The sequence below is a fragment of the Mobula birostris genome, chromosome 11, assembly GCF_030028105.1.
Source record: "Mobula birostris isolate sMobBir1 chromosome 11, sMobBir1.hap1, whole genome shotgun sequence".
In the NCBI taxonomy this organism is placed as follows: Eukaryota; Metazoa; Chordata; class Chondrichthyes; order Myliobatiformes; family Myliobatidae; genus Mobula; species Mobula birostris.
In genome coordinates, this window is record NC_092380.1 from 100,238,381 (window position 1) to 100,254,914 (window position 16,534).

The 16,534-nt window shown below is 42.8% G+C and overlaps 1 protein-coding gene across 3 annotated transcripts in view; it reads right to left on the reverse strand.

Moving 5' to 3' along the window:
* The window catches only part of dhcr7 (7-dehydrocholesterol reductase), a 53,977-nt gene extending 46,145 nt beyond the window's left edge, over window positions 1-7,832 (reverse strand). Inside the window, exon 1 of one of the 3 annotated variants that reach the window (XM_072272762.1) lies at window positions 7,744-7,832. The gene's annotated coding sequence lies outside the window, so the exon portion shown is untranslated. Of the gene's footprint in view, window positions 1-7,694 lie in introns of all 3 variants that reach the window. The other 2 variants (XM_072272764.1, XM_072272763.1) reach the window with 2 other exon arrangements.
* Window positions 7,833-16,534: the final 8,702 nt, after the last annotated feature.

Genomic DNA, 16,534 nt, shown 5'->3' on the forward strand with positions numbered 1-16,534 from the left:
TGAAGCTGCCAAATCATACCAAATAACACGTAAAAATACACAGCTTATATAAAGTAGAAATAATGTATGTACAGTGTAGTATCACTTACGGGAATCAGGAAGACAGCTTGCCGAGCACACTGATGATGGTGTGTTAGACTAAGTCGTCGGAGTTTGGGTGGTGCAGTGGCCCCCACCTTCCGGGCCGCCAACCGATACCGATCCGCGATGCATGCAGGGGTACAGCGGTAGCCTGGAGGCACACAGCACATCTTTAAGAAAAAAGCCAAAATAAACATGCTAATTAATTAGGTGCTGCCCAGCACGTAATTGTCGGCAATCACCTCTGATCCGGGCCGACATTTACGTGCTGGGCGGCACCTAATTAATTAGCATGTTTATTTCGGCTTTTTTCTTAAAGATGTGCTGTGTGTCTCCTGGCTACCACTGCATTCTCCGCGAATTGATATCTGTCCACGGCCTGGGGGTTGGGTTGGTGGGACACTGAAGTGTTATCTCATCGTCGTCTGTTTCCATTAGGGCAGGCAGGTCATCTTCTTCTATGTCTGCCTGCCTCAATGTCGAAGGTTGAGGTTGGTCGTCTGCTGTGGAAGGCTTGCTTGACTGCTGAGCCTCGCACATTTTTCTATCATACAGTTCTTTGTAAGCACTCAAACCATCTTGCAAATATGCCCTAAACCGACATACCCTTTCAAAATTAAAGTCATACTTTATCATTGCAGCGAAAATCTCACGTAGTTGCTTCATGTTCAGTTTCTGGACGACTTCACTTTTGCTACTGAATTTGGTTTCGATTGTTATCCTTTCTTCTTCCAATTGCATCAGCTCTTCTTCTATCAGTTCTTGGTCATAGGATGCCAAAACCTCTTCAACATCATCTTCGTCAACTTCCACAAGCCAAACTCACTTTGTCCTTACTTCGTTCACCACGATCGAAACGCTTAATTATGTCTAGTTTTACGCTAAGTGTAACACCCTTACGAGCTCTTTTAGGCTTTTCCAATACCTTAGAAATCATCTTGCTAACGGCTGCTCACAGGCACGTGTTTAAGCAGTGCCGCTGAGAATGCCGTTCTGAATCCAGGGGAGAGCGGCTGCTCGGGGCGCGCACTGCTTGTTTTATCGCGCGCTGATTTTTTTCACACGCTGCCTTTCTTCGTAACAGTGAAAACACCTTCTGTTAGCAAAAACGGGGAACTAATGTAGGTCTTTCGTAACAGTGAGGTTTCGTAAAGCGAACGTTCGAAAAGCGGGGGACACTTGTATTGCATTTGCCTTCTTTACCACAGACTCAATCTGTAAATTAACCTTTTGGGAGTCTTGCAGGAGGATTCCCAAGTCCCTCTGCACCTCTGATGTTTGATCTTTCTCCCCATTTAGGTAACAGTCTGCACATTTGTTCTTTTTACCAAAATGCATTATCATACATTTCCCAACACTGCATTCCATCTACCATTTTAGTCCATTCTTCCAATTTGTCCAAGTCCTGCTGCAATCGCGTTGCTTCCTCAGCACTACCGACCCCTCCTGCTATCTTCATATCATCTGCAAACTTTGCCAAAAAGCCATCAATTCCATTATCTCAATCACTGGCAAACAGTTTGAAAAGTAGCGGTCCCAATACTAACCCGAGGAACACCACTAGTCACTGGCAGCCAACCAGAAAAGGTCCATTTTATTCCTACTCACTGCCTCCTACCTGTCAACCTTTCCTCTATCCATGCTAGTATCTCTTCTGAAAGGCCAGAAGATTTTATCTTGCTAAGCAGTCTCATGTGTGGCACCTTATCAAATGCCTTCTGAAAATCCAAGTAAATGATATCCACTGCCTCTCCTTTGTCCACCCTGCTTGTTACTTCCTCGAAGAACTCTAACTAATTTGTCAAACAAAATTTCCCTTTACAGAAACTATGCTGACTTTAACTTATTTTATCATTAGTCTCCAAGTACCCCCAAATCTCATCCTTAATAATAGACTCCAGCACTTTCCCAACCACTGAGGTTAGGCTAACTGGCCTATAATTTCTTTTCTTTTGCCTTCCTCCCTTCTTGAAGAGTGGAGTGGCATTTGCAAACTTTCAGTCCTCTGGGACCATGCCAGGATCAAGTGATTCTTGAAAGATCATGACCAATGCATCATCTCTTCAGCAACCTTTCTCAGGACTCTGGGATGTAATCCATCTGGTCCAGGTGACTTATCCACCTTAAGACCTTTGAGTTTACCTAGCACTTTTTGTTCGTAATAGCACTTACTCCTGCTCTCTGACACTCAGACCTCTGACACACTGCACAGTGAAGACAGATGCAAAGTACCCATTAAGTTCATCTGCCATTTCTTTGTCCCCATTACTACCTCATCAGCATCATTTTTCAGTGGTCCAATATCAACCCTCATTTCCCTTTTACTCTTTATATAATCAAAAAAAACTTTTGGTATCCTGCTTTATATTATTGGCTCGTCTGTCCTTGTATTTAATCTTTTCCCTTCTTATAGCTTTTTCAGTTGCTTTTTGTTGGATTTTAAAAGCTTCCCAATCACTTTTACTACCTTCTATGCACTTTCCTTGGCCTTTATTCAGTCTTTAACTTCCTTTATCAGCCGCAGTCACCTACTCCTGGCATTTGAGAACTACTTCTTCTGTGGAACATATCTATCCTGCACCTTATCAACTATTCCCAGAAATTTCAGTCACCTCTGCTCTGCCGTCATCTCTGCCAGTATCCTCCTCCAATCCACTTGGGGAAGCTTTTCTCTCATGCCTCTATAATTCCCTTTATTCCACTGCAATAGTGATACATGTGACTTATGTCTCTCCCTCTCAAATTTCAGTATGAATTCAATCATATTATGAACACTGCTTCTTAAGGGTTCATTTACATTAAGCTCCCAAATATAATCTGGGTTATTACACAACACCCAGTCTAAGGTAGCCTTTCCCGGAGTTAAGCACAAGCTGTTCCAAAAAGCCATCTTGTAGGCATTCAACAAATTCCCTCTCATGATCCGACACCAACCTGATTTTCCCAATCCCCTTTCATATTAAAGTCCCCCATTACAATTGTGTCATTACCCTTAGTACGTCTTTTCCAGCTCCCTTTGCAACCTCAATCCCCACATCCTACAATTTGGAGCCGATATATGATTCCCATAATGAATTTCTTAACTCTACCCACAAAGATTCAACATTCTCTGACCCGATGTCACCTCTTTCTTCAGATGTAATTCCATCTCTTATCAACAGAGACACACCACCATCTTTGCTTTCCTGCCCGTCCTTTCAATACAAAGTATATCCTTTGATGTCAAGCTCCAAACTATGGCCTTCTTTCAGCCATGACTCAGTGATGCCCACAATGTCATACTGACCAATCTCTAATTTCACCACAAGTTCATCCACCTCATTCCAAAATGCTACGCACTTTTAAATACAGCACCTTCAGTCCTGCATTCTTTACCCTTTTGAATTTTGCCTCTGTGGTACAATTGAACTCTTTGCTCTGTTTGCATATGTATCCAATCATTGGCTTGACCACCCTTACATTCATGTTACACCCATCATCTACTTGTAAACCTGCTGGCTCATCCTCAACTCCATCATACTGGTTCCCATCCCCCGCCATATTAGCTTAAACCACTCCCAACAACTCTAGTAAACCTGCCCTCAAGAATGGACATGCTATGTTAGCGCTGGACGAGTGGTGACATTTACTCACCAGCACAATCTTCGCTGATTTGATTTGACATATATCACACATTTTACTCTATCATAAACACGACAAAGTCTGCAGCTGCTGGAAATCCAAGCAATAAACACAAAATGCTTGGGGAATTCAGCAGGCAGCATCTATGGAGATGAATAAACAGTCGATGTTTCAATAGACAATAGGTGCAGGAGCAGGCTATTCGGCCCTTTGAGCCAGCACCACCATTCACTGTGATCATGGCTGATCATCCACAATCAGTATCCAGTTCCTGCCTTATCCCCATAACCTTTGATTCCGCTATCTTTAAGAGCTCTATCCATCTCTTTCTTGAAAGCATCCAGAGACTTGGCCTCCATAGCCTTCTGGGGCAGAGCATTCCACATATCACCACTCTCTGGGTGAAAAAGTTTTTCCTCAACTCTGTTCTAAATGGCCTACCCCTAATTCTTAAACTGTGGCCTCTGGTTCTGGACTCACCCATCAGCAGGAACATGCTTCGGGCCGAGACCCTTCATCAGGGCTGTATGTTTCAACGTGCATGTGAAAACTGAAGCTAAATTTTCTTTATCTTTAGGGTTAAAAAGGGGGATTGCTGGGTGTCGCAGCTCGAAGGGCCAAAAGGGCCTATTCTGCACTGTATCTCAATATCATTTCACGTTCACCCATTTGGGTCCAGAATATATGACTGAGGTGGCAATGGAAGCAAATTCAATTGTGTTCATATGGTAGCTGAGTAAATGCTTGGAAGAGAAACACAGCAGATTATAAAAGGAGATTGAGACCTGGAATTAATTGCATTGAGCTTGTATGGACTTGATGAGTCAAAAGGTAAACAACCATGCAGTAACCTTTCAATGGTGTTGTATGTCTATTTGAATACCTGGAGACCATACTGTAGAACCTGTTCTTCAGTAATTAACCAATAAGACTACAAGTCCATAAGATATAGGAGTAGAATTAGGCCATGTGGCCCATCGAGTCTGCTCCACCATTTTATCATGGCGGATCTATTTCCCTCTCAGCGCCAATCTCCTGCCTCCTCCCCAAATCCCTTCATGCCCTGACTAAGTAAGGATCTATCAATCTCTCCCTTAAATATATGTAAAAACCTGGCCTCCACAACTGCCTGTGGCAATAAATTCCACAGACTCACCAACAAGAAAACCTGCAAGTGCGGGAAATCCAAAGCAATACACACAAAATGCTGGAGGAACTCTGCAGGCCAGGCAGCCTCAATGGAAATGAATAAACAGTTGACATTTCAGGCAGAAGCCCTTCATCAGGACTGGACAGAAAGATCGTACAGATTCACTACTCTCTGGCAATAAAGTTAAAGAAATTCATGGAGATGATCAAAGAGATCACTTTCAGAATAAGAATAAATTATTTAATCAGAATCAGGGGCGGGCAGCATGGTAGCGTAGTGGTTAGCATAATACAGTGCCAGCGACTCAGGATCAATTCCCACCACTGTCTGTAAGGAGTTTGTATGTTCTCCCTGTGACCATGTGGGTTTCCTCCAGGTGCTCCAGTTTCCTCCCACATTCCAAAGACATATGGGCTAGTCAGCTGATTGGTCACATGGGTGTAACTGGGTTTATTAGGCTGGAAGGGCCAGTATGGTATGCATGGTATGCTGACAATATCACTGACATATATGTGAAATTTATTTTGTGGCAGTAGTACACTGCAAAAAAAGTAATTTTTTTTTAAAAAGGGGAATCCAGCTGCTCTATCTTGGTGTTCATTCTTGTATCCAGTGGTCTTTGAAGAAAGAATCCTCCAAGCCCTCATTGCAAAACTTATTTCTATGAATTAGTCCTGGTCGTAATTTATGCTCCCGGTTCTGCAGTCTCATTCAAAAATCAAATAGTCCACAATCATAGAAACCTAAACTTCAACAATAAAGCACTTTTCAATATTTTCCTCATCAAAGCAAAAATCATTTAAAGTTTGTAAAAATAATCTTTGCCACTTATCTGTGAAACAAAAACAGGGAAAGCTGGAATTACTGAATAGGTCAGACAGACTGGCAGGGACTGAACCTTAATGAGTGGCTGCTGTCGCTGCCTATGGGAATGGGAATGTCACTGCAGTGAAATCAGATTCACTTCATTGCCAGTATGTGGAACATACAAAAAATTGATTGTGGTTCGGTGCCAAGCATAAAACACGGGACAATACAACAACACAGTAGCAACCAACAATTTACAATGGTCACATGCGCAAACGTCAACAATCAAATAAATACATGTGAACATACGAACAGATAAGTAACTATCAACAGAACAAAAAAGGCTATTTAACTTATGTTGGGCAGGGACAGTGAGGGTGTAAGTTTTGACTAGTTTGAAAAATGCAAAGGATTCCTTCAGAATACCTGAGGAATTTACATGTCTGACTATGCAGTTCTGAACGCAGTTAAACACACAAAATGATGGAGGAATTCAGCAGGACGGATTGCTCGGATTTCCAGCATCTGCAGATCTTTCGTTTCTGAACGCAGTTAAAACTGCTTGGTTATCACTCTCCGCGTTTTGGAAAAATTGCCCAGAAGGTGTTCTTTCGTAAGCAGTAAACCCTCTATCAGGAGGTACGAGTTAGTTTCACCACAGTGTGGCTCCAACACAGACTAGCTTCTGCTCTGAGTGTTGTTCAGGTAACAACAGGCAGAAAAAGTTTCTCCCAATACTGGAGCGATGATGGTCTGGCCTTCAATGTCAATCAATACATGATCAGACGCTGAGACCAAGTACAAAATCAAATCAAGATCATTATCAGTGTGAAAGCAAACCAAACACAGTGATCCATAAAATCTCAAAGCACACAGTAAAACCTTACAAGGCAAGCTGGCGGCCACTTCAACTGTGAGCACCAAATCCATCTAAACGCTGCAGTCAACAGATAACCTGGAGGAACTCCGTTCAAAAGGGGCTTGTACCGCAGAGAACAAGCGGCAGCTGCAAAAGGTTTGAACGACATATCACAGCCATAGGAGAGGCCATTTGGCTCAACAAGTCCATACGGACTTGATGCAAGATCTAGTCCTACTCACTAACAGACTCGACATAATCCAGCACAGAATTACAACACAGAAAGCGGCAATTTGGCCCACTGTGTCCACACTGATTTGATGAAAAAACCCCGGCAGAGAGTCTCGGCATGAAACGTCGACTGTTAATTGCCCGTGCTGAGTTCCTCCAGCATTTTGTGTGGGTTGCTCTGGATGAAAGAGCCACCCAGTCAATCCCAGTCCCCCACACAGCTATTCACAGGACTTCTCAGAGTCAACCAGACTGCTGGTATTTTGAAGTAAGGACGACATTCTGAGGAAATGAAGGGTTATTGTTCAATCACACTAAAAGTTATAACTGGGTTTGTACATTCCATAGCTTCCTCGGCTGAATTTTTATTGAGGATTTCTATTTGCTAGTCCAAAAACAGATGCATTATCTTGCCTCGGAGTAACTTTTTTTTAAAAATCTAGAATCAAAATGTCCATTGGCTTCATGAAACTGTTGGTTAGGATCCGCTCTAAACCACGCTTTTAAATGGACGGTTTAATTTACCGCAGATCCTCCTCTGGAACTACAGTCTGCATCGCGACGCTAAAACGGGAACCTTCTCACCAAAGGCTGAAATGCAAAGCGCCATTTCCCGCTGGAGATGGGGAGAGGGAAGGTTTCAGCAGCAAGTCTCCTGGTGACATAACTATAACCCTTCACCTCATTTGCATCACTGATTAAACGCTTCTGACACAGGAGCAGTACAGCCCCGAAGGGAGGGGGGCATATATGGTCTGTCAAAGCCAACTCCACCTCACAATGGTTTACAAAATGAAGGGAATATATATAAAATCCGCTGCAAACAGTGCATATTGTCCAAATAAGGCGTTAAATTCCACTGGCAGAAAGACGGACCATCTGCAAACACGATCCCTCGATTTTATCGACAGGCGCATGCTGAAGAACCGTTAAAAATGACCATACCTGGGCGTAGCTGCAATATAGCATTGGATTATACTTGTTGCATCCTTACCGTGCGCTTTGTTTCCGTAGAACTGTGATCACGTAACTCTGCCCTGCGCTTTCACGACGATGCTCATGTAATACCCGGCTTTCAGCACCAGTCCGTAAAAGGCTCAATTTGTCAATCACCAATTGGAATGGAACGCCTTTACAATCATATCCTCCAATTAGATTTCACCACTCCTCTGATCTCACAAAGAGAGGAGCGTGTCCCTCGACAGCGATTGGTCAAGAGCCTGAACCCATTTTATAGTTCGATCTGGGTGATGTCCCCGCTCAGTAACAATTGGGCACTCTGTTTATGTAATAGCAAAAAGGCGGAGATAGTCGTTAGAACAGGCGTGTGTTGAAACCGTTAGAAATCCAGCAGAAAGAAAACATTTTATCATTCCCCTTTGGAACATTCACTGATCTAGCCTTTAGATGCAAAGCAGACAAAACTAATTATGCGAAATAATCAACATTTGTAAAGGGCTTTGCAGGGATGCAACGGTGAACGCATTTAAAAATAAAATGCAAAACACAAACACGAGAAAATCTGCAGATGCTGGAAATCCAATGCAATGCACACAAAGTGCTAGCAGTGCTGTTGAAAATTAGTGGCTCACCCTCAGTTGGCTTCTCGATTCTTGCTGGTCTTCAGGATGTCCACAAGTGAATGTCGAGGCCAGACATCCCACCCTGCAAAAACTCATTTCAGGGAGGTAGCACCATCAATTTGCGGGAGACTCCTGGAACTTCCGGGAGAGGTCGGATGTCTGCAATAGAGCTCCTTAGCAGCTAGCCAGCTAGTTTAAATAACGTTAGCTATGCTAATGAACGAATGAGACCTGTTAACCTCAAATATACAATAGTACAATTCTACCGGTGCTGTCATAAATAGTGTGTACCATGTGTTCAGAAGTTTCACAGCCTGGGATCCTTGTACTTATACTGCCCTACCTTCTGCCTGATGGCAGGTGATCAAAGAGGTTATGGGATAGATGAGAAGGGTCCTTGACAATGCTGAGGTCTCTGCCTTATTCATGCCTTAGATTATAACCCACTCAGCTGGCATATGGACATCTAATTATAGAAAGGATGTGGAAGCTTTAGAGAGGGTGCAGAGGAGATTTACCAGGATGCTGCCTGGATCTGAGAGCATGTCTTATGAGGATAGGTTGAGTGAGCTAGGGCTTTTCTCTTTGAAGAGAAGGAGGAAGAGAGGTGGCTTGATAGAGGTGTACAAAATAATAAGAGACATAGATAGAGTGGATAGCCAGAGACATTTTCCCAGGGCAGAATTAGCTAAAATGAGGGGGCATATCTTTATGGTGTTTGGAAGAAAGATAGAGGGGGATATCAGAGGCAAGTTTTTTTTACACAGAGAGTGGTGGGTGCATAGAACATGCTACCAGGGGTGGTGGTGGAGGCAGAAAAATTAGGGACATTTAAGAGACTCTTAACTCTTCCATGGATGATCCCAATCCCTACTGCAAAAGGAGGAGGGTTGGGCATGGAGCTAGTAACCCCATCCTGTGAAAACCCAGGGCTACAGAAATGCCAGCAGAAGTTCCAAAGACCTCATCCCTGGGAGAGAAATTATCTTTACATAGAAAACATAAGATGGGATACACCTGGGGACAACTTGAAAGATTGGTCCAGGTCAGAATACTCTTGGCAGCTGCTGCTGGGGGCTTATGTCTCAGTAGAGGTGATGGGCTTAAAAAGAACGAGATCCTTAGATAAGCACATGGATGAAATTAAAATGGAGGGCTATGTGGGAGGGAAGGGTTAGATTGATCTTAGAGTAGGTTAAAGGGTTGGCACTACATCCTGGCTGAAAGGCCTGTACTGTTCTACATTCTATGTATAATATTGTGGTGGATCCAATCACCACCTTTGCACATGAATCTCTAACAGCCACTCCATGGATTGAAGTGTAGACTCCGCACTTTTCTCAATACTGCCTGTGGGACATCACAGGTATGATGGAACCCCAGACTAACTGCAGATGACCATTCTGTCAGCATTAGTGTACAACAGAGAGGAAGGATCAAATAAATATCCAGAAACTTTTCCCAAGTGATCATGGAATAACTTGAATGGACTAGTACCACATAAACTGTCCCACTGCGAATGAACATCAATGGCTCACTTGAATGAGAGTAGTTAGTATGCACATGATGGTTATGATCAGGAGGATCTGATTATACCAACAGGAATGGCTGGTTATCTGAAATATGACACTTGCTAGGAACAGGGGCTGAGCAAAAGAGCATTAAGGAAAGGAGTGAGTTCATGTTTTTAATTGGGAACTGGGGACAACTTAGAAGAGGAACATGGCGGGATCTAATGAGAAGACTGTTACTACCCTTTGAAGAAAGACTAATTGATAATAACTTATTAGATTGATATATTTTTAGACATTTAAAATATTACAGCACTGTACAGGCCCTTCGGTCCATGATGTCGGGCCAACCTTTTAATCTGCTGAAGATCAATCTAAATGTTTCCTCCTACATATTTCTCTATCATCCATGTGTTATCTAAGAGTTTCTGAAATGTCCTGAATGTATCTTCCTCTTCAACCACCTCTGGCAGGGCATTCCATGCACCCATCACTCTCTGTATAAGATACTTTCCTCTGGCATTCCCCTCATTCTTTTCTGCAATCCCCTTAAAATATTGCATTTGTATTAGCAAATTTTGGAACAAACGCTCAGGAGAGCTGAGTAGAGCAAAGCTGAAGCTTATGTGCAAAGACCTTCTGTCATCCCAGTTGGCATCTCAGATTGAATTGGCATGATTTATTTATCCTGTTTATCTTGCCCCCATTTTTCTGGTAAAATCAAAGATCCAGGTCAGAGCCATATATTCGCATTACAAATGTAAACTTTTAGATAAATGATATTGTTAATATTTCAAACTTGCAAATTTTGAAGAATCCTTCAGAGAAGAGGGGTTGAAAATAAATGATTCATTAAAGTCTCTCAGAGAATGTGTTCTTGTCTTATGATCGTCGAAGGATGCTACCACTCAAAGACACCTGTGGTGCATCTGGGGATGTTTGAGTGTGCAAAAGTGAGATTGGTAGCAGGAGAGGCATCGAGAGATTTTTCACCCACAGAGGGGTTCAGAAAACAAGGCAGGGTCAGAGGGATCTGCGTAAACTCTGGACAAGATTGCACCAACTTCTTCTGCAGTCAAAGGGGTCGGATGTGAAGGAGGAGCTACATGAGGGAAAGGCTGGCAAACCCAACACTTCGCTACTGAATCACCTTCTGATCCAAGGTCTGCACTGTGGAACAGGAAGAGACGTACTCACACTTCTTCTTCCAAAAGGCTCACAAGCTCTGTGATCCACAACCTTAAAGACGTCGGCTCAATGGCAACCTCACAGATGGACATTTTGAGGATCTGCTGATACTTCTAAGCCAGCCTATATAACAGAAAGTTGACAGACACCAGCGCCTCCGAGAACTTCCTGTTGTCTATCACGGAGGTGGTAGACAACAAGTAGGAGAGTCCGGACCAGCCACCGATCCTGAAGGAGTTGACTGGCTCCATCTGTTCCTTTGACTCGAATAAAACTCCCGGAAGTGACGGCTTACCAGCTGAATCGTACTTGGCTCTGTGAAACTGGGTGGGCCCAGACCTGTACAGTGCTATGTTTCTAGCTGACAGCATGTTGGACTCCATGAGGAAGGGCACCATTACGCTCCTTTACAAATATAAGGAGGTAAGGAATTACATCGGGAATTGGAGACCCACTTCGCTGTTGAAAGTAAACTATAAAATCTTATCCAAGGCCAACACCAACAGGGCCAAGTCTGTTCTGGGATAGGTGATCCACCTGAACCAAAACTGTGTTTTACCTGGCATGAAGATCTTTGACAACCTTGTGCTACTGAGGAATACTATCGCCTACGTGCAGGACAGGGGCTGGATGCCTGCCAGGTCAGCTTGGACCAGGAGAAAGCCATTGACAGGATATCACACACATATGTGATGGACATACGCTCCAAAAAGGGGTTTGGAGAGGGAGTCAGCATGACATGACCTGTCTGACCCACCCCATCTTTCCACGAAGGAGCGAGAAGACTGCAGGATGGCACAGGAGCCAATATTTCATCCCACTTCGCTGATCATAGCTTCCATTATTCACCAACTAAAGCTATGAGGGAGAATGAAACATCAAAGTGAGTGGTGAAGTTTGGAGATCGTCTGGCCGTTCCAGCACTCTGCAGTCTTTGAGAAGGTTCTGAGAGGCAGAGGGAGTGTGCACAAACCTCGTAGCAGGCAGGCTGTAGGACAGGGTGCAAGCTGCTGTTTGGCTTCATTTCACTGATTATAGCTTCCATAGTTTACCGATTAAAGCGACGAGGGAGACTGAGGCATCGAAGCGAGTGCAGATGGTGAGTGCCAGCTGCTTGCCTTTTGATCAGTTGCACCGTACCAGAGAGCCTGCTGCTGCCCAGGTGTTTTCTGCATTTTGGATGTGGACTTAGAATATAGACTTTTTTTTTCAATCTTATAGCTTTTATATTCTGTGTTTTTTTCACTCAATCTTCTCACTCTTTTTGTATGGGAGGGGGGTTTGGGGCTGATGTGACTGATCTATTTTGTTTGTCTTTTTGAGTGGGAAGAGAAATCTGGGGGTCCGTGTGCCTGATTTGTTCTGTTTGGGTTTTTTTTGTGCAGTAGGAGGGATTTGGGGTCGACATGCCTGATCTGATTTGCTTGGTTATTTTTTTGTGCGGGAGGAGTGATTTGGGGGGTTGATGTGCCTGCTCCGTTTTTTTTGCAGGGAGGTGAGATTTGGGGGTTGATGATTGCGTTGTCTTTCTTTTCTTTCTTGGTTTCATGGCTACCCAGAGAACTGAAGAATTTCAGGGTTGTATACTTTGATAGTAAATGAACCTTTGAGCTGTGTGACAGAGGACTCTCTGACCTTTGGGCTGTTTCCAGAAACACACACGGAAACGAACCTCCGGGCATTGCTGACAGATCACCAACCTGGTGAAAGACGCTCTTTACTCTGCCTGAAAATTATTAGCCTACCAGCTCATCGAGGTGTCAGTGGAGGAATGTTGCTTGCTGACTAGCAGAATCGAGGCTGCAGGAGTACATGCTGACTGACGCACTGAAGCTTGGCACAGCCTCTGCAGGTGCTCGGTGGGGACGGACCACCGTGTAGGATTCCTCTACAGCAGAGGGAGGGGCAGGTTGTCGGAGGAAGCCCCTCTTTTATTGTAGTGGTTAGTACATCACCCCAGAGGGCCACATGAGTGTCAGCAGTACTATTAATCTGTATGAATGTAATAGAACAGGGCTGAAAGCATTGACCTTGTATGCAAGGAATGAAAAGGCATTGAACAGTTTGTTCTTGTAAATGAATTTTTATTATGAGTAAAGTTTATCTTGTAAATAAAACAAGCTGTAGGAACACGTGGTGAGCTTGTACTGAGAAGCTGGTGTCAGACATATAGCTAATTAACAACATAGTGTGAAATGGTTAATGCAGTGGAGAGGGAGGGGAAGGGGGATTTGGAGGCGGGGCACTGCCTGTTAAGTTAGAGGCAATGTCTCTTTATGACACTGGGTAGATATGAGTCCCCAGTAAGGTTCATGCTGAAGTTATTTGTGCTAATCTTACTGTGCAGGCTATTTTACTGTCCGTCCTGTTTTAACGCATAATGATATCGTTCATCTTTTTGTATTAAAGTTATTGAAAAAATAATGAGTCAGCATTAGTTAAGGTATTTAAGACTCAGATACCTCTGAACTTTGAGACTCTTTACTTGGGGCATGTATTGTTTTTGGAACAGAAGAAAGATATAAAGCTGCTGCAGGCCCTTTTAGCGGCAAGTAAGAAATCAATCACCAGAAAGCGGTTAAATACATTAAAAGATTGGCAAGAAATCATTTTGGAACTATTTAATATGGAAAAGATGACCTACTCTCTGAGAATTCAAAATGAAAAATTTTATCAAATTTGGAATAATTGGATTGAATTTATAACCTCAGAGTGAGCAGACTTTAGATGACTCCCCTAATAGTTTATACTGTTTGTCTCACCAACATAGTAATAGTGTTAATGTAACCACCCTTGGCTCGAATATTTACTGTTCTTTTTTTTGGAAAGTGTGGAATTAACACAAGTAAAGAAAAAATCTGGGGAAATTTTGGAGCAGAAAGAAATGGACCAGAAGAGATACATGGAAATTAGTATTCAACCACTATTATTAATATTTTTTATAACAACTATTATCATTATTTAGTTTAATAGAGTGGAATTACAATTGCACATAAACATCTATTTGAGTGCCTAATTATTTTCTACAAACATTTGTAGATTATCTCAATGTGCACTTGTGAATGTACAAATTAATATAGATACACTCACATAAAAAATGGAAAAGGTGATATATGTAAAAAAAAGTTTGTGTATTACTTGTGAATACCTTATCCAAATAAAAATAAAATTAAAAAAAAAGAAAAATTAATGAGTCAGATGTGAAGAAGCATAAAAGTAGAATGAGAGCATTTCTGCCCAAAAACCTGTCATGGAGGTAAATATCAACACGAAACGAGGGAAAGAATGAGAGAAAACAAAAAAAGGTCAGGAAAGAGGTCCATTGCTCTTGTCTGCCACAAAAGGCAGGCCTTCCTGGACGCCACCAATTCTAATTCTACTTACCATTCCCATTTCTACCTGTCGATCCATGGCCTCTTCTACTACCACAACAGGGCCACTCTCAGGTTGGAGGAGCAACACCTTATATTCTGTTTAGAGATAGTCTTTTCAACCTAATGGCATGAACATTATTTCTCAAGCTTCCAGTTATTTCTCTCTCCTCCCTCTTCTCTCTTTTTTTCATTTCCCATTCTGATTACACTCTCATCCCTTCCCCTCCTCACCCGCCCATCACCTCCTCTGGTGCCTCCTCATCCTTCCCTTTTTCCCATGATACACATTCCTCTCCTATCAAGTTCCTTCTTCTTCAGACATTACCTCTTCTATCTATTAGATAGATAGATAGACAGATAGATAGATAGATATACTTTATTAATCCCAAGGGAAATTGGGTAAATTACCTCTCAGCTTCCCCTTTCATCCACCCCTCCGCCACCCACCTACCTCCCCCCTCATCTGATTTCCCCTACCACTTGCCAGCTTGTACTCCTTCTCCCTCCCCCCCCCACACTCTGAGTTCAAGAGTAGGGAGGTCATGTTGCAACTCTACAAATCTCTGGTGAGATCACATTTAGAGTATTGTGTTCAGTTGTGGTCACCTCATTATGGGAAGGATGTGGAAGCTATGGAGAGGGTGCAGAGGAGATTTACCAGGATATTGCCTGGATTGGAAAACAAGTCTTATGAGGCAAAGTTAGCAGAGCTGGGACTTTTCTCTTTGGAGCATAGAAGGATGAGAGGGGACTTGACAGCGGTCTACAAGATTATGAGAGGCATAGATAGGGTGGATAGCCAGTACCTGTTTCCCAGGGCACGAACAGCAAACACCAGAGGGCATATGTACAAAGTTAAGGGAGGGAAGTTTAGGGGAGACATCAGGGGTAAGTTTTTTTTACACAGAGGGTTGTGGGTGCCTGGAATAACTTGCCAGGGATGGTGGTGAAGGCTAAAATATTAGAGGTATTTAAGAGCCTCTTGGACAGGCACATGGATGAAAGAAATATAGAGAGTTACGGGGTAGTGTGGGTTTAGTACTTTTTATTTAGGAATATATGGGTCGGCACAACATCGAGGGCCAAAGGGCCTGTACTGTGCTGTGGTGTTCTAGTGTTCTTAGTCTGCCTTTTTCTGACCAGAAGAGGTTTGACCCAAAATATTGTCTGTTTATTCCTCTCCATAGATGTTGCCTGACATGCTGAGTCTCTCCAGCATTTCCTGTTTGTTACTCAGGAAACAAGTCCATTTGGAAATCAAATGGCAAGAGTTTCAGAAAAAAAATACATTATTGAGAAACGAACTAAGAAAACAGAGATATATCTTAATCCAGCCAAAATCTATTGGAGTCTGTGTGGTGAAAATTCCAGTTCATTCACTAGCATCCCAATATCTGCCCTCCTCCAGGACTGCTGTTGGGTGATATTTTCAGTCTCTAGTTGTGGTTCATTTTGATCACAGTTCTCACTGCGAACCAAACAGATTAAATGTGCTATAAAGGAATATGAACTTTAACAAAATGTCCTTACAGATTATTTGATTACAATTGATGTAGCCAATAGCGGATGGATTAAACGTCGGATTTGTCACATGACTGCTGTTCCTCCCCTATATGTGAATGGACAATTTAGATAGCCAATCACATATCTCCGTGTCTTCTGAGACCAATTGGAGAGCAAAGAAAATCTATTTCTATCCGATTGGCTGATATGCTAGTCAATCGAAATTATTAGTTAGTTCCTAACTCTGGTAACTTTGCAACGATTAAACTCGTGTATTAAAAATATTCTAATACTTCCCTCGCACATGAATGGGCTTCTTTTATTTCTGGGATATTTTCTGAAAAGGCGACTTCAGTTTGGATAATTCCTGATCGACTCAACCATCGTCCGAGGGTAGGGGTAGATGGGGGCAAACAGCAAAGTAGCAGCTGGGTGTACAGTTGGCTTTTGAAAGAATAACATCCATTCCATACTATCTGCACTCTGATGGCTATGCAAACCCGTGGCAAGGGAACATATTTAATACAAAGAGTCACTGTCTAGCAGTTCTGTTTGGAAATGACAGTTTGCGATTGAAATGCACTGCCCTCTGCTGCTCAAGGCGAAACTGACCCGGAAGGGAACTG